General features: G+C 60.7%; 1 long non-coding RNA gene across 1 annotated transcript; it reads left to right on the forward strand.

The window, feature by feature from the left end:
* Positions 1 to 11100: 11100 nt before the first annotated feature.
* Positions 11101 to 12260, forward strand: LOC103627484 (uncharacterized). The gene is made up of 5 exons (XR_002262483.2): positions 11101 to 11136; positions 11406 to 11458; positions 11570 to 11709; positions 11793 to 12033; positions 12131 to 12260. It is a non-coding gene; the product is annotated as an uncharacterized lncRNA (long non-coding RNA).
* The last annotated feature ends 6080 nt before the right edge of the window (positions 12261 to 18340 follow it).

Below are 18340 nucleotides of genomic sequence, written 5' to 3' on the forward strand. Positions count from 1 at the left end.
CAGGCACTCACCTAGTATTATTAGAAGCCCTGAGCTTCTAACAAGTAAAAGAATCCCTGATCAAAAGGTACGGTCCGTCCCATCCCACTCAATAGACTGGTTCGTAATTGGTCAACATACTCGTTGGGTTCACACGTTGTGCAACAACCTTAATTATCAGGTCCATTATTTGCGGCGCTATCTCCTTGGTCGTCTTTTCCAAACTGCAATGCTCGATCCAATCCCCAACAAACCCTAACGCCCATGCCCATGCCCATGCCCAGGGCGCCGCCTCTGGCTACAGTGCCTCTTGGTTCGGCCCCGGCATCTCCTCCCACGACGCCTCCTCCGATCTCCTCTCCCGTTCCCCAGCCATTTCCGTTCAATAATTCAGCCACGGGATCCCCTCGCCGACGCCGAGCTCTGTGTCTTCCCTCGTCTCGATCCAAGACTCCCAGGTGAAACATTCAGACTCTGACCCTGTCGCAAACGTGCTTGTCCGCCGACGGCGACGGCTACCACTCGCCAGCAAGCCATCTCTTGGAGCTGGAGGGGGTCCGCTTCCTCCTTGTCTGCCCATCGACCTCTCTGCCCCGTGGCCTTCGCACCGGTGCCAACAGCCTCGAAAGAAGGTGGCATGGATGCCTGTCGGGGACCATAATTAGGGGTACCCTCAAGACGCCTAATTCTCAGCTGGTAACCCCCATCAGCATAAAGCTGCAAAGGCCTGATGGGTACGATTAAGTCAGGGATCAGTCCACACGAGTGACTCGATCACGCTTCACCCGAGCCTAGCCTCGGCCAAGGGCAGCCGACCTCGAGAGACTTCCGTCTCGCCCGAGGCCCCCCTTTTTACGGCGGACACATCACCGGCTCGCCCGAGGCCTTGGCTTCGCTCAGAAGCGACCCTGACTAAATCGCCACACCGACTGACCGAGTTGCAGGAGCATTTAACGCAAAGGGTGAGTCAGACAGACAGTCAGGCCTTGCCAAAGGCGCCACGGCGAACTCCGCTCCGCCCGACCCCAGGGCTCGGACTCGGGCTAAGACCCGGAAGACGGCGAACTCCGCTCCGCCCGACCCCAGGGCTCGGACTCGGGCTAAGACCCGGAAGACGGCGAACTCCGCTCCGCCCGACCCCAGGGCTCAGACTCGGGCTAAGACCCGGAAGACGGCGAACTCCGCTCCGCCCGACCCCAGGGCTCGGACTCGGGCTAAGACCCGGAAGACGGCGAACTCCGCTCCGCCCGACCCCAGGGCTCGGACTTGGGCTAAAGACCCGGAAGACGGCGAACTCCGCTCCGCCCGACCCCAGGGTTCGGACTCGGGCTAAGACCCGGAAGACAACGAAACTCCGCTCCGCCCGACCAAGAAGAAAGGCAAGAAGAATTCGCAATCGAAACGCGACGCCGCTGACGCGGACCTTGTCGCCGCCGCCGAGTACAAGAACCCTCGGAAGCCCCCTGAAGGTGCAAACCTCTTCGACAAGATGCTCAAGGAGCCGTGCCCCTACCATCAGGGGCCCGTCAAGCACACCCTCGAGGAGTGCATTATGCTTCGGCCTCACTTCCACAGGGCCGGGCCACCCGCCGAGGGTGGCAGGGCCCGCGACGACGACAAGAACGAAGATCACCAAGCAGGAGAGTTCCCCGAGGTCCGCGACTGCTTCATGATCTATGGAGGGCATGCGGCGAATGCCTCGGCTCGGCATCACAAGCAAGAGCGCCGGGAGGTCTGCTCGGTGAAGGTGGCGGCGCCAGTCTACCTAGACTGGTCCGACAAGCCCATCACCTTCGACCAGGCCGACCACCCCGACCATGTGCCGAGCCCGGGGAAATACCCGCTCGTCGTCCACCCCGTTGTCGGCAATGTCAGGCTCACCAAGGTCCTGATGGATGGGGGCAGCTGCCTCAACATCATCTACGCCGAGACCCTCAAGCTCCTGCGCATCGATCTGTCCTCCGTCCGAGCAGGCGCTGCGCCCTTCCACGGGATCATCCCTGGGAAGCGCGTCCAGCCCCTCGGGCGACTCGACCTCCCCGTCTGCTTCGGGACGCCCTCCAACTTCCGAAGGGAGACCCTGACGTTCGAGGTGGTCGGGTTCCGAGGAACCTACCACGCCGTACTAGGGAGGCCATGTTACGCGAAGTTCATGGCCATCCCCAACTACACCTCCCTGAAGCTCAAGATGCCGGGCCCCAACGGGGTCATCACCGTCGGCCCCACGTACAAACACGCGTTCGAATGCGATGTGGAGTGCGTGGAGTACGCCGAGGCCCTCGCCGAGTCCGAGGCCCTCATCGCCGACCTGGAGAACCTCTCCAAGGAGGTGCCAGACGTGAAGCGCCATGCCGGCAACTTCGAGCCAGCAGAGACGGTTAAGGCCGTCCCTCTTGACCCCGGTGGCGACACCACCAAGCAGGTCCGGATCGGTTCCGGGCTCGACCCCAAATAGGAAGCAGTGCTCGTCGACTTTCTCCGCGCAAACGCCGACGTCTTTGCGTGGAGTCCCTCGGACATGCCCGGCATACCGAGGGATGTCGCCGAGCACTCGCTGGATATTCGGGCCGGAGCCCGACCTGTCAGGCAGTCTCTGCGCCGATTCGACGAGGAGAAGCGCAGAGTGATTGGCGAAGAGATCCACAAGCTAATGGCAGCAGGGTTCATCAAAGAGGTATTCCATCCCGAATGGCTCGCCAACCCTGTGCTTGTGAGGAAGAAAGGGGGGAAATGGCGGATGTGTGTAGACTACACTGGTCTCAACAAAGCATGTCCGAAGGTTCCCTACCCTCTGCCCCGCATCGATCAAATCGTGGACTCCACCGCTGGGTGCGAAACCCTGTCCTTCCTCGATGCCTACTCAGGGTATCACCAGATCCGGATGAAAGAGTCCGACCAGCTCGCGACTTCTTTCATCACGCCGTTCGGCATGTACTGCTATGTCACCATGCCGTTCGGTTTGAGGAATGCGGGCGCGACGTACCAGCGGTGCATGAACCATGTGTTCGGCGAACACATCGGTCGCACAGTCGAGGCCTACGTCGATGACATCGTAGTCAAGACAAGGAAGGCTTCCGACCTCCTCTCCGACCTTGAAGTGACATTCCGATGTCTCAAGGCGAAAGGAGTCAAGCTCAATCCTGAGAAGTGTGTCTTCGGGGTGCCCCGAGGCATGCTCCTAGGGTTCATCGTCTCCGAGCGAGGCATTGAAGCCAACCCGGAGAAGATCGCGGCCATCACCAGCATGGGGCCCATCAAGGACTTAAAAGGTGTACAGAGGGTCATGGGATGCCTCGCGGCCCTGAGCCGCTTCATCTCACGCCTCGGCGAAAGAGGTCTGCCTCTGTACCGCCTCTTAAGGAAGGCCGAGTGTTTCGCTTGGACCCCTGAGGCCGAGGAAGCCCTCGGCAACCTGAAGGCGCTCCTTACGAAGGCGCCTGTCTTGGTGCCCCCGGCGGATGGAGAAGCCCTCTTGGTCTACGTCGCCGCGACCACACAGGTGGTTAGCGCCGCGATTGTGGTCGAGAGGCAAGAGGAAGGGCATGCATTGCCCATTCAGAGGCCGGTCTACTTCGTCAGCGAAGTGCTGTCCGAGACCAAGATCCGCTACCCACAAGTTCAAAAGCTGCTATATGCTGTGATCCTGACAAGGCGGAAGCTGCGACACTACTTCGAGTCTCATCCGGTAACTGTGGTGTCATCCTTCCCCCTGGGGGAGATCATCCAGTGCCGAGAGGCCTCGGGCAGGATCGCAAAGTGGGCGGTGGAAATCATGGGCGAAACGATCTCGTTCGCCCCTCGGAAGGCCATCAAGTCCCAGGTGTTGGCGGACTTCGTGGCCGAATGGGTTGACACCCAGTTGCCGACGGCTCCGATCCAACCGGAGCTCTGGACCATGTTTTTCGACGGGTCGCTGATGAAGACAGGAGCCGGCGCGGGCCTGCTCTTCATCTCGCCCCTTGGAAAGCACCTGCGCTACGTGCTGCGCCTCCATTTCCCGGCGTCCAACAATGTGGCCGAGTACGAAGCTCTGGTCAACGGGTTGCGGATCGCCATCGAGCTAGGGGTCAGACGCCTCGACGCCCGTGGTGATTCGCAGCTCGTCATCGACCAAGTCATGAAGAACTCCCACTGCCGCGACCCGAAGATGGAGGCCTACTGCGACGAGGTTCGGCGCCTGGAAGACAAGTTCTTCGGGCTCGAGCTCAACCACATCGCTTGGCGCTACAACGAAACCGCAGACGAGCTGGCTAAAATAGCCTCAGGGCGAACGACGGTCCCCCCGGACGTCTTCTCCCGGGATCTGCATCGACCCTCTGTCAAGATCGACGACGTGCCCGAGCCCGAGGCACCCTCGGCTCAAGCCGAGGCGCCCTCAGCTCGGCCCGAGGCACCCTCGGCTCAGCCCGAGGTACCCTCGGCCCCCGAGGGCGAGGCACTGGACGTCGAGGAAGAGCAGAGCGGGGCCACGCTTGATCGAGATTGGCAGGCCCCGTACCTGCAATATCTCCGTCGAGGAGAGCTACCCCCCGACCAAGTCGAGGCTCGGCGGGTAGCGCGACGCGCCAAGTCGTTCGTCTTGCTGGGCGATGAGGAGGAGCTCTACCATCGCAGCCCCTCGGGCATCCTCCAGCGATGCATCTCCATCGCCGAAGGTCGGGAACTGCTGCAAGAAATACACTCGGTGGCTTGTGGCCACCACGCGGCGCCCCGAGCCCTTGTCGGGAATGCTTTCCGGCAAGGCTTCTACTGGCCAACGGCGGTGGCTGACGCCACTAGAATCGTCCGCACCTGCGAAGGGTGCCAATTCTATGCAAAGCAGACCCACCTGCCCGCTCAGGCTCTGCAGACGATACCCATCACCTGGCCCTTCGCCGTATGGGGTCTGGACCTCGTCGGTCCCTTGCAGAAGGCGCCCGGGGGCTACACGCACCTGCTGGTCGCCATCGACAAATTCTCCAAGTGGATCGAGGTCTGACCTCTGAACAGCATCAGGTCCGAGCAGGCGGTGGCGTTCTTCACCAACATCATCCATCGCTTCGGGGTCCCGAACTCCATCATCACCGACAACGGCACCCAGTTCACAGGCAAAAAATTCTTGGATTTTTGCGAGGATCACCATATCCGGGTGGACTGGGCCGCCGTGGCTCATCCCATGTCGAATGGGCAAGTAGAGCGTGCCAACGGCATGATTCTACAAGGGCTCAAGCCTCGGATCTACAACGACCTCAACAAGTTCGGCAAGTGGTGGATGAAGGAACTCCCCTCGGTGGTCTGGAGCCTAAGGACGACGCCGAGTCGCGCCACGGGTTTCACGCCGTTTTTCCTGGTCTATGGGGCTGAAGCTATCTTGCCCACTGACCTGGAATACGGCTCCCCGAGGACGAGGGCCTACACCGATCAAAGCAACCAAGCTAGCCGAGAAGAATCGCTGGACCAGCTGGAGGAGGCTCGGGACAGGGCCTTACTACACTCGGCGCGGTACCAGCAGTCCCTGCGACGCTACCACGCCCGAGGGGTCCGGTCCCGAGACCTCCAGGTGGGCGATCTGGTGCTTCGGCTGCGGCAAGACGCCCGAGGGAGGCACAAGCTCACGCCCCCCTGGGAAGGGCCATTCGTCATCGCCAAAGTTCTGAAGCCCGGAACATACAAGCTGGCCAACAATCAAGGCGAGATCTACGGCAACGCCTGGAACATCAAACAGCTACGTCGCTTCTACCCTTAAGATGTTTCCAAGTTGTTCATATACCTCGCACCTACGCAAAGTTTAGTCGTCAAGGAAGGGTCGGCCTAGCCCCGGCAAAGCCCGACCCTCCCTCGGGGGCTAAAAGGGGAGAGACCCCCTCTGCGTCGAATTTTTTCCTCGAAAAAGGATCTCTTTTTAGCAGGATTACTCTCGTGCTTCTTGACTACCTCGGAAAGCGGATCCTGAAAACGACGGAGTACACGTAAGCAGTCAAGGCTGACCGAGCCGAGGGACTCCTACGCCTCCGGGATACGGATACCTCACTCATCACCTTCTGTGATAAGTAACTCACGCTCGGATAAAGCGACTCCGTGGACCGAACAAGTCTTCACGCTCGAAGCTCTCCTGCCGAAGCAGTCCTTCAAGCTTTCTCGACTAAGTCGGGGACAGGGCCTCATGGACGGGTGAAAGTACGCGTAAGCGGCAAGGCCGACCGAGCCGAGGGATTCCCACGCCTCTGGGATACGGATACCTCACTCGTCCCTTCCGCGAGAAGTAACTCTCGCTCACACAAACATCCCTGTTACCGACAGAGTCCAGATGCTCGAAACAAGAGGAAAAAAGACGCAGCTTCGCAAGCACGGCGAGGGTGTGTTTTCTGGCCTCGGCGGCCGCAGAAGGCACACGCTACAAGACGATCTGATCCTGCAGGCTCGGGTCTTCACGCTGAAGGGAGCCGTAGCACCCTCGGCAACGACGACGTCTTCAGCTATGTCCGACCCAGCCTCGGACGGCGGCGCGGTCCAGGGACCCCTCCGGGAGTCCGGCCCGAGCAGGCGGCCCGGCCGGTTACCCCTGGGGACTCGGCCAACCGGCTTCCAAGGGCGCCAGCCCGACCCGAGGCCTCGGCGGATCGACTTTGGCGTCGGCTCCGCTGACGGACAACACGGCTAGGCTTCGGCCAACCAGGTTCCCATTCTCGAGCCAACTCCGCCTCTGTTCATACTGATATCGCTACCCCTGGCCTCGGCTCATCGAAGGGCAGCCGAGGGGTCTCTTTAACTAAGCTGGAGGAGCCCCAGACAACAAGGCCGAACGGGCCGAGGGATTCCTACGCCTCCGGGATACGGATACCTCACTCGTCACCTTGACACGGGGCAACTCATGCTTGGTAAAGCGGTTCAGATAATCAACAGGCGAGACTTAGTGCTCGAAAATGAGGAAAAAACACGGCTCCGTGCCGAAATTACATACACGTTCAGGCCCCGACAGCCACAATGAACAAACACACTGGCATTCGAAGTGCCATTACGAACGGAACTCCGGTTCCCCCTCCGCAGGTACGAACAACCCCACTCCGAGGGGGAAGGCCTGCGGAGCAACGGAAGGCCGACGGACGGCGCGCCGTCACCTGCTCCAGCAGCGGCGACGACGACGACTTCTGCTCCGGGGGGTCGAACAGCGGCAGCACTGACCCTAGGGCGGATGCTGCTGCCAGGAGGCCCCCGCCCACGACAAAACTCGTGAGGCAAGGACGGACAGAAGGCCGTAGAGTTGGAGGTCAGTCCGTGGCCGGCCCCGACTATCGTGCCGGCGAAAGAACCTCTTCCAGCTGCCGTGGCAGACGCCGGCGCCGCGAGCGGCTCCGAAGCCACTCGCGTCTGAAGACCGGGCACGCTGCAGCTGCCAGCGCCACGGACAACAACCGCTCCTCCCCCCCATCACTGAGTGAAGGAGCGGGCCGCCGCCCACACGGGGGCTGACCTCAACTCGGCGCACTCCCCTCCCCAGCCCTGGTGATGAAAATCCTTGAGGCTGAGGGAGGGGCAGAGGCCGCAGCCCGGCTCGCTTTCCCCCACCATCAAGCCGGAGGTCACCATCTCGGGTGACCGCCGGTGGAGGGGAGCAGCCGGGCTGCATGATGAAAATCCTTGAAGCCGAACGATGGCTGAGAGGTACCAACTCCCATGGAGTTGCGTTCCTCCAACGAGGAGGCAGAAAAGCGGCGGGTACCCCCCATCCGGGGGCTTGGAAGATAGAAAGACACGACGCATAAGGGAGGAAGAAGACATGGTTACCTTCTGAAAGGAGTCTCCCTCCTTTTAAAGGCAACTCTCCCTACGTGCGCCCCTAGACGCCGCGGGCTGAGTCTTCTCCAACACGCTCCAAGGCCCTCCCCTGCGACTCGGGGGCTGGGTCCCGCATGTCATGCAAACCAGCTCAGGGCAGAAGAAGCCAAACCGCCGCGCGTGGTGCGAACGACTGTCCAGCGGTTACAAGCGACCCCCCACTTTTGCCCAGACCAACGGGCGGAAGGGGCGGGCAGCCATGCAGACGGCATGCAACCGCGCCAGGTGGACGCGCTTCTCCGATTTCTGACACGCCAGCTTGGAAGCCTAGGCCCACGCGTCAAGCAACCGGCACGCCAGTTGCTGCATGCAAGCAACCGCACCGCCACTTGCGCCACCGTCGCGCCTCTTCGGTTGCGGAGCCTATGCCGCGACTCGAGGCGACCCAGCGGCGCTAGCCTGGCGCGTTGGTCAAAGCGACCGAAAGTGGGCCAGCAGTAATGGCGGTGGCAGGCGGGCGGGCGCAGCAGTCACGTCGTCAGCCAGGCTCACGTCTCATCCTGGGGCAGCAAGAGAGCCTCCTCCCATGGCGTGAAGACGGTGCGCCCGTGACCCGTTCCTCGAACGAATCGCGCACGCGCAACGGCCGCCTCGCCAACCACTCGCCCCGTCGCGTTAACTCCGCGGCGGGACACGCGGCGCCTCTGGCGGGAGAAGCGCGCGACGCTTCACCTTCGCCGTAATAACCGCGTCAAAAAGAGGTACGCCACGTCGTTCGATTTCGTTTCCTTTTCCTTTTTCCTCTTTCTCTATCTCTTGCAACAGGGACCGGGAAAGGGGGATACCCCGAAAAGGATCCTTTTCCGCGAAGGAACCGGGCTCCGAGCCCCCCCTACTGATCAGGGGTTCGAAGACTGGCCCTCCGAAGGGTTCAACAGTCGCCTCAGATCGCGTGGGCCCGACACCCACTACTGGTCAGGGGTTCGAAGGCCAGCCCCCCGAAGGGCTCCATGGCCGCCTCAGGCTACTCGGGCTCCGTGCCCATTACTGATCAGGGGTTCGAAGGCTGGCCCCCGAAGGGTTCACAGTCGCCTCAGACACCGAGCGAGGGATGACCAGGGGTACGTTCGATACATAACCGAGGCTCGGGCTGCGCTCCCGAGGTACCCCAGGACATTTCCGAGACCAGCGGGAACGATCTTGTAACGGAATCCCATCGGAGGGAGGCATCGAGCCCTCGGACCCCGTCGCCAGGGGACCGGGTCCGGCAAATCACCCGCAGGTACTTTTGGGCGTGCCTTTGGGCCCCTAGCCGACCCCCAACGAACGGGGCACGGACGCCCACTCGGATTACCCGCTTGCAGCTCACCGGAGACACCATGTTCGGTGCCCATCGAGGGTAACATGGCGCACTCCCCCCTCCTCCTTGCGGAAAGGCGACGTAGGGGCGTATGTAAAAAGTCGAGTCTGTCCCTGATCGTCCTCTCGCCCTGTGTAGAGGCTCGGGGGCTGCTCTCGCAAAAACCGGCTCCGGCCAAACCGTTGACAGCGTCAACATACCAGCCCGAGAGCTTGGGCCCCGACCGTGCACCCGGGCTACGGCCAGTTCGCATGAGGGAACGACCAGACCAGCCGAAGCATTACGCAAGGTATTAAGACCTCGAAGGAGTGTAACCACTCCTCCGAGGCCTCGGGGGCTACACCCGGCGGGTGCGCTCGCGCGCACCCACCGGAACAAAATGCAACCGAGAAAGGCTGGTCCCCTTGCAAAAAAGTGCGACGAAAGCCTCCAAGCGAGTGCTAACACTCCCTTCGAGGCTCGGGGGCTACTGTCGGGGACCATAATTAGGGGTACCCTCAAGACGCCTAATTCTCAGCTGGTAACCCCCATCAGCATAAAGCTGCAAAGGCCTGATGGGTACGATTAAGTCAGGGATCAGTCCACACGAGTGACTCGATCACGCTTCACCCGAGCCTAGCCTTGGCCAAGGGCAGCCGACCTCGAGAGACTTCCGTCTCGCCCGAGGCCCCCCTTTTTACGGCGGACACATCACCGGCTCGCCCGAGGCCTTGGCTTCGCTCAGAAGCGACCCTGACTAAATCGCCACACGGACTGACCGAGTTGCAGGAGCATTTAACGCAAAGGGTGAGTCAGACAGACAGTCAGGCCTTGCCAAAGGCGCCACGGCGAACTCCGCTCCGCCCGACCCCAGGGCTCGGACTCGGGCTAAGACCCGGAAGACGGCGAACTCCGCTCCGCCCGACCCCAGGGCTCGGACTCGGGCTAAGACCCAGAAGACGGCGAACTCCGCTCCGCCCGACCCCAGGGCTCGGACTCGGGCTAAGACCCGGAAGACGGCGAACTCCGCTCCGCCCGACCCCAGGGCTCGGACTCGGGCTAAAGACCCGGAAGACGGCGAACTCCGCTCCGCCCGACCCCAGGGCTCGGACTCGGGCTAAGACCCGGAAGACGACGAAACTCCGCCTCGCCCGACCCCAGGGCTCGGACTCCGCCCTGGCCTCGGCCAAACGACCTCCGCCTCGCCCGACCCCGTGGCTCGGACTCGGCCTCGGCAACAGAAGACAGACTCAACCTCGGCTTCGGAGGAGCCCCCACGTCACCCCGCCTAGGGCACAGACCCGCCACGTCAACAGGAAGCGTCATCATCGTCCTACCCCGAATCGACTCGGGTCACGGAGAACAAGACCAACGTCCCATCCGACCAGCTCCGCCGGATGGGCAATGATGGCGCTCCACAAGCTCTGTGACGACGGCGGCCCCCAGCTCTCTTACGGAAGCAGGGCGACGTCAGCAAGGACTCGACCGCTCCAACAGCTGTCCCTCCGCCAGGCTCCGTCGCACCTCCGACAGCCACGACATCACGCCAGCAAGGTGCCAAGACCTCTCTGGCTGCCACATTGGCATGTACCTAGGGCGCTAGCTTTCTCTCCGCTAGACACGTAGCACTCTGCTACACCCCCCATTGTACACCTGGATCCTCTCCTTACGACTATAAAAGGGAGGACCAGGGCCTTCTTAGAGGAGGTTGGCCGCGCGGGACCGAGGACGGGACAGGCGCTCTCTTGGGGCCGCTCGCTTCCCTCACCCGCGTGGACGCTTGTAACCCCCCTACTGCAAGCGCACCCGACCTGGGCGCGGGACGAACACGAAGGCCGCGGGACTTCCACCTCTCTCACACTCGACTCCGGCCACCTCGCCTCTCCCCCTTCGCGCTCGCCCACGCGCTCGACCCATCTGGGCTGGGGCACGCAGCACACTCACTCGTCGGCTTTGGGACCCCCCTGTCTCGAAACGCCGACAATGCCGTGCTCGTGTCTTCCTCTACGGGGATGCTTAGACTCCCCTTCCTCACCAGGCTTCCTGGATTCACCAACACGAAGGTGCTTCCATGTTTCTGCTTCTTTATCTCTGTATCATACTAGCACTTATTAGGTTGCAGCTCGATTGTTTATGTACTAGTCTTAAATTTTCTAGCTGTTACAGTTTTGTTAGAGGTGCACTACCTGTTCCTGGTATGAAATTATATTAGTAAACATATAATTATAAAGTGAACCTGTTTTTATTTAAATATTTTCCATTTGATCTATGGCTTGTCAAATACACGTTCATTTTTCATGCTTATTTGACTTTACCCTTCTTTTCCTGGTAGATATCAAATGCAGAATTTACATTTGCACCGTGGACACCTTTTCCTACCAAGAGGTTATTACCAAGAATCCTTGATCCAAATCCAAGACGTTGAGCATCATAGCAATATTTCAATAGTTAATCATTTTTTTACAAAAGAAGTCAATTGTGTTTCTACCTTTGAAGGTTCAAATTTTACTGCAAAATCAACGAGTTCTTGGTGGTGTTGGTATGGCATAAGATCCAATGGTGGCACGTATAAGTGGAAAGAAACTTTAATGGAAGACATGAGCTTTTGCCAGTGTCCTCTGGAGGGTGTTGAACATGTTAGTAATCTGATAGTTATATTCTAGCTACTATACAAATATATTTTAATTTATATGTCCTCTGTTAATGCTGTTTGAACTAGTTTGCAGAACAATACTTGATTTGCTATCTGACGGTAGGGGACGATCCCTCGACTTCGTTGTCGCCACCAAGATACACTGACTGGCCTAGATCTGACCTGTTACCAGTAGATGCCTACAACCATGCCAGGTTAAAAGCCCCCTTTCAGAGTTCTGTCGTATGGTGTCCGACCATCTTTTGGCTGAAGGGGAACTACCAATTTACATTATCTTGCCCGGTGTCTGCCTCCTCATTTTGATATGGTAATTTATGTTATTCACTTATGCTTTAGTTAAACTATGAACTTGGCAATCCATTGTACTACACTATATTAATTTCATCCTTACTAATGGGTGTTAGGATGAAGCAGACAACTCCAAGGCTTAGCTAATGCTATAGTAAAGTTGTGGGAGAAAAGTTCTATTGCTAAAATTGCTTTGAAGGGAGGAGTATAGCTTACCACAAGTGAGAGGATGTCGAAGATATTAAAGTAAGTACAAAAAGTGTCTCTTGTTAGATTTTGTATAGTTTGGGTAGCATATGTAAAAATTTATATCCTAGTTAGAAGTGTTAATTGATCACTAGCAACAACACATTACAGATTTGTAGTCCTTCTATGGTTTCTTTTACGACTGTCATATTCATCCATTTTGTTCAACTTGAAGTTTGTATTTTACTTCTTAGTTTTACTAAAAAAGAATTAATGCCTATTGTCGGGGACCATAATTAGGGGTACCCTCAAGACTCCTAATTCTCAGCTGGTAACCCCCATCAGCATAAAGCTGCAAAGGCCTGATGGGTGCGATTAAGTCAGGGATCAGTCCATTCGAGCAACTCGATCACGCCTCGCCCGAGCCTAGCCTCGGACAAGGGCAGCCGACCCCGGAAGATTTCCATCTCGCCCGAGGCCCCCCTCCAACGGCGGACACATCTTCGGCTCGCTCGAGGCCCTGCCTTCGCTAAGAAGCAACCCTGACTAAATCGCCGCACCGACCGACCAAATCGCAGGAGCATTTAACGCAAAGGTGGCCTGACACCTTTTTCCTGACACGCGCCCTCTGGCAGAGCCAAAGTGACCGCCGTCACTTCGCCGCTCCACTGACCGGTCTGGCAGAAGGACAGCGCCGCCTGCGCCACTCCGACTGCAGCGCCACTTGGCAGAGTGATGCTGACAGGAAGCCAGGCCCTGCCAAAGGCACCATAGGAAGCTCCGCCCGACCCAGGGCTCGGACTCGGGCTAAGACCCGGAAGACGGCGAACTCCGCTCCGCCCGACCCAGGGCTCGGACTCGGGCTAAGACCCGGAAGACGACGAACTCCGCTTCGCCCGACCCCAGGGCTCGGACTCGGGCTAAGACCCGGAAGACGGCGAACTCCGCTTCGCCCGACCCAGGGCTCGGACTCGGGCTAAGACCCGGAAGACGGCGAACTCCGCTCCGCCCGACCCAGGGCTCGGACTCGGGCTAAGACCCGGAAGACGGCGAACTCCGCTCCACCCGACCCAGGGCTCGGACTCAGGCTAAGACCCGGAAGACGGCGAACTCCGCTCCGCCCGACCCAGGGCTCGGACTCGGGCTAAGACCCGGAAGACGACGAACTCCGCTTCGCCCGACCCTAGGGCTCGGACACCGCCCTGGCCTCTGCCGACGACCTCCGCCTCGCCCGACCCAGGGGCTCGGGCTCGGCCTCGGCCATGGAAGACAGACTCGACCTCGGCTTTGGAGGAGCCTCCACGTCGCCCAACCTAGGGCACAGGCCAGCCACGTCAACAGGAAGCGCCATCATCACCCTACCCCGAGCTGACTCGGGCCGCAGAGAACAAGACCGGTGTCCCATCTGGCTGTCTCCACCAGATAGGCAATGATGGCGCCCCGCATGTCCTATGACGACGGCGGCTCTCAGCTCTCTTACGGAAGCAGGAGGACGTCAGCAAGGACACAACCGCTCCAACAGCTGTCCCTCAGCCAGGCTCCGCCGCTCCTCCGACGGCCACGACATCACACTAGTTGAGTTCCAAGATCTCTCTGGCTGCCACATTGGCATGTACACAGGGCACTAGCTCTCCCTCGCTAGACACGTAGCACTCTGCTACACCCCTATTGTACACCTGGATCCTCTCCTTGCGTCTATAAAAGGAAGGACCAGGGCCCTCTTAGAGAAGGTTGGCCGCACGGGACGAGGACGGGACAGGCGCTCTCTTGGGGTCGCTCGCTTCCCTCACCCGCGTGGACGCTTGTAACCCCCTACTGCAAGCGCACCCGACCTGGGCGCGGGACGAACACGAAGGCCGCGGGATTCCCACCTCTCTCGCGCCGGTCTCCGACCGCCTCGCTCCTTTCCCCCCTTCGCGCTCGCCCACGCGCTCGACCCATCTGGGCTGGGGCACGCGGCACTCACTCGTCGGCCTGAGGGACCCCCCGGTCTCGAAACGCCGACAGTTGGCGCGCCAGGTAGGGGCCTGCTGCGTGTTGACGAAAAGCTTCCCGTCAAGCTCTAGATGGGCAGTCTCCGACAACCTCTCCAACCCGGGACGGTGCTCCGTTTCAGGAGTCTTGAGTTCATGTCCCTCGACGGCAGCAACGACATGATACTCCTTCCACCACCGTGCGACAACGACAATGGCGGCCGACAGCCTGCCCGCCGGCGGCGGAATCGACGACGTCTTCCCCGCGTGGCGGAAGAACAACATTCGAGCTCGCCCCGTCCTCTCCCCCGCCAACGGAGGAGGAGGCGGGGCAACCAAGGCCAAGCAGGAGGCCACGCCTCGTCGGCTGTCGAGCGAGTCGACGTCCCTAGCACCCCAACGGGGGGCGCGTTGGGCGTCAACCTCGCGTTTGAGACGAAGGCGAGCGCCGTCTCCCCGCGACACGCCGATCCCGAGCAAGTGGACGACGCCAGCGCGCTTGCGAAAAGCTTGCAGGACGTCGCCCTCGTACCGGAGGCGACGATGCAGTCAATCCTCGACGTGACTTCATCGCCGCTGGACGACCAAAAGGTGCCAACCGATTCCCATCCTACGTCATTTATACTCAGCCTCAACCCGCCTAGCAATCTCGCTTTGGCGGGCGCCCTTGTAGAGGCGAGTACAAACCCTCTGGGGTTTCGCTTGCGGTCGCCTTGGGACCGGCTGACGGACGTCTCGACCTACGGGCCTTCTAGGTCCGAGGAAGATGACGACCCCAACATCTGTTGGGATTTCTCCGGATTTGGCAACCCCAGTGCCATGCGGAACTTCATGACCGCATGTGACTACTGCCTCTCCGACTGTTCCGACGGTAGCCGCAGCCTCGACGACGAGGACTGCGGCCCAAGCCGCGAATGTTTCCACGTCGATCTAGGGGGTCCCTCCGGAGGCAACCATCTCGGCATGCCGGAGGACGGTGCTCCCCCTGGGCCGGTGCCTCGCGCTGACATCCCGCGGGAGCTAGCTATGGTCCCCGTTCCGGCGGGGGGTTACGACCCACAGCTCGAGCAAGTCCGCGGGGCGCAGGCCAGGATCGACGAGGGAGCAGGAGCGCTTGAGCCGATCCGCCGGGACGTCGGGCAGGCATGGGCGGGCCAACCCCCGGCCGGAGAAATACGTCACCTGCCCCAGGGTCTCCAGCACTGCGTCGCCGATGTCGTCAGGGTCGGGCCACCACCTACATCCAGTGGGGTCGGTCAGAACCTGGCCACAGCAGCGATGCTCCTCCGCACGATGCCGGAGCCATCCACCACCGAGGGTCGGCGAATCCAGGGAGAACTCAAAAATCTCCTGGAAGGCGCCGCGGTCCGACAGGCCGAGAGCACTGCCTCCCGAAGGCAAGGATACCCCTCGGAACCTCATGCCGCGACCTCCCGATTCATGCGGGAAGCCTCGGTCTACACCGGGCGCACGCGCAACACCTCGCCTGCGGCCCCGGGCCACCTCGGCAACGAGCGCCATCACCGCGACCGTCGAGCCCGCCTCGACGAGAGGGTGCACCGAGGCTATCACCCCAGGCGTGGGGGACGCTACGACAGCGGGGAGGATCGGAGTCCCTCGCCCGAACCACCCGGTCCGCAGGCCTTCAGCCGGGCCATCCGGCGGGCACCGTTCCCGACCCGTTTCCGACCCCCGACTACTATCACAAAGTACTCGGGGGAAACGAGGCCGGAATTGTGGCTTGCGGACTACCGCCTGGCCTGCCAACTGGGTGGAACAGACGACGACAACCTCATCATCCGCAACCTCCCCCTGTTCCTCTCCGACACCGCTCGCGCCTGGTTGGAGCACCTGCCTCCGGGGCAGATCTCCAACTGGGATGACCTGGTCCAAGCCTTCGCCGGAAATTTCCAGGGCACGTATGTGCGCCCTGGGAATTCCTGGGACCTCCGAAGCTGCCGACAGCAGCCGGGAGAGTCTCTTCGGGACTACATCCGGAGATTCTCGAAGCAGCGCACCGAGCTGCCCAACATCACCGACTCAGATGTCATCGGCGCGTTCCTTGCCGGCACCACCTGCCGCGACCTGGTGAGCAAGTTGGGTCGCAAGACCCCCACCAGGGCGAGCGAGCTGATGGACATCGCCACCAAGTTCGCCTCTGGCCAAGAGGCGGTCGAGGCTATCTTCCGAAAGGACAAGCAGCCCCAGGGTCGCCCGTCGGAAGATGCTCCCGAGGCGTCTACTCCGTGCGGCGCCAAGAAGAAAGGCAAGAAGAAGTCGCAAGCGAAACGCGACGCCGCCGACGCGGACCTTGTCGCCGCCGCCGAGTACAAGAACCCTCGGAAGCCCCTCGGAGGTGCCAACCTCTTTGACAAGATGCTCAAGGAGCCGTGCCCCTATCATCAGGGGCCCCGTCAAGCACACCCTTGAGGAGTGCGTCATGCTTCGGCGCCACTTCCACAGGGCCGGGCCACCCGCGGAGGGTGGCAGGGCCCGCGACGACGATAAGAAGGAAGATCACCAAGCAGGAGAGTTCCCCGAGGTCCGCGACTGCTTCATGATCTACGGCGGGCACGCGGCGAATGCCTCGGCTCGGCATCGCAAGCAAGAGCGCCGGGAGGTCGGCTCGGTGAAGGTGGCGGCGCCAGCCTACCTAGACTGGTCCGACAAGCCCATTACCTTCGACCAAGCTGATCACCCCGACCACGTGCCGAGCCCGGGGAAATACCCGCTCGTCGTCGACCCTGTCATCGGTGACGTCAGGCTCACCAAGGTCCTTATGGACGGGGGCAGCAGCCTCAACATCATCTACGCCGAGACCCTCGGGCTCCTGCGCGTCGATCTGTCCTCCGTCCGAGCAGGCGCTGCGCCCTTCCACGGGATCATTCCCGGGAAGCGCGTCCAGCCCCTCGGACGACTCGACCTCCCTGTCTGTTTCAGAACACCCTCCAACTTCCGAAGGGAGACTCTGACGTTCGAGGTGGTCGGGTTCCGAGGAACCTACCACGCGGTGCTGGGGAGGCCATGCTACGCGAGGTTCATGGCCGTCCCCAACTACACCTACCTGAAGCTCAAGATGCCGGGCCCCAACGGGGTCATCACCGTTGGCCCCACGTACAAACACGCGTTCGAATGCGACGCGGAGTGCGTGGAGTACGCCGAGGCCCTCGCCGAGTCCGAGGCCCTCATCGCCGACCTGGAGAGCCTCTCCAAAGAGGTGCCAGACGTGAAGCGCCATGCCGGCAACTTCGAGCCAGTGGAGACGGCTAAGACCGTCCCCCTCGACCCCAGTGGCGACGCCTCTAAGCAGATCCGGATCGGTCCCGAGCTCGACCCCAAGTAAGAAGCAGTGCTCGTCAACTGTCTCCGCGCGAACGCCGACGTTTTCGCGTGGAGTCCCTTGGGCATGCCCGGCATACCAAGGGATGTCGCCGAGCACTCGCCGGATATTCGGGCAGGAGCCCGACCCGTCAAATGGCCTCTGCGCGGATGACACCCGGGGGCTGCGCACACCCCCGGGAAAGGCCGCTTGTCATCGCCGACGTTCTGGAGCCCGGAACGCACAAGCTGGCCGGCGGTCAAGGCGGGGTCTACAGCAACGCTTGGAACGTCCGACAGCTACGTCGCTTCTACCCTTAAGACGTTTTCAAGCTGTTCGTACACCTCGCTCCCGCACAAGTCCCAGTCATCAAGGAAGGGTCGGCCTCGCCTCGGAAGAGCCTGACCCTCCCTCGGGGGCTAAAAAGGGGGAACCTCTCTGCGTCAAAACTGGGTGTACCTCTCCGCGTCCAAAATTTTCGATCAAAAAGGCTTTTTGCGTTCTCCCGGCTATATCAGAAGCAGGGCCCCAAGGAGCAAACGTGGGTGCATGTAAGTGGCAAGGCCGACTGGGCCGAGGGATTCCTATGCCTCCGGGTTAAGGACACCTTCACTCGTCACCCGCCACGAAAAATGACCCCTACTCGGGAAGCCACCCTTTTATTGACGAACAAAGTCGGACACGCAAAATAAAAGGAAGAGTACGACTTCATGCAATAGAAGCAAAGTGTTCAGGCCTCGGCGGCCACAGGAGGACGCGCGCACATCCAACAGAAACTGATCCAACAAGAGTTAGGCGTCGCCTTGGGAAGGAGCCGCGCCTTCAGCTCCGTCTCCGCCTTCGGTGAG

The sequence above is a fragment of the Zea mays genome, chromosome 5 (assembly GCF_902167145.1).
Source record: "Zea mays cultivar B73 chromosome 5, Zm-B73-REFERENCE-NAM-5.0, whole genome shotgun sequence".
NCBI lineage: Eukaryota > Viridiplantae > Streptophyta > Magnoliopsida > Poales > Poaceae > Zea > Zea mays.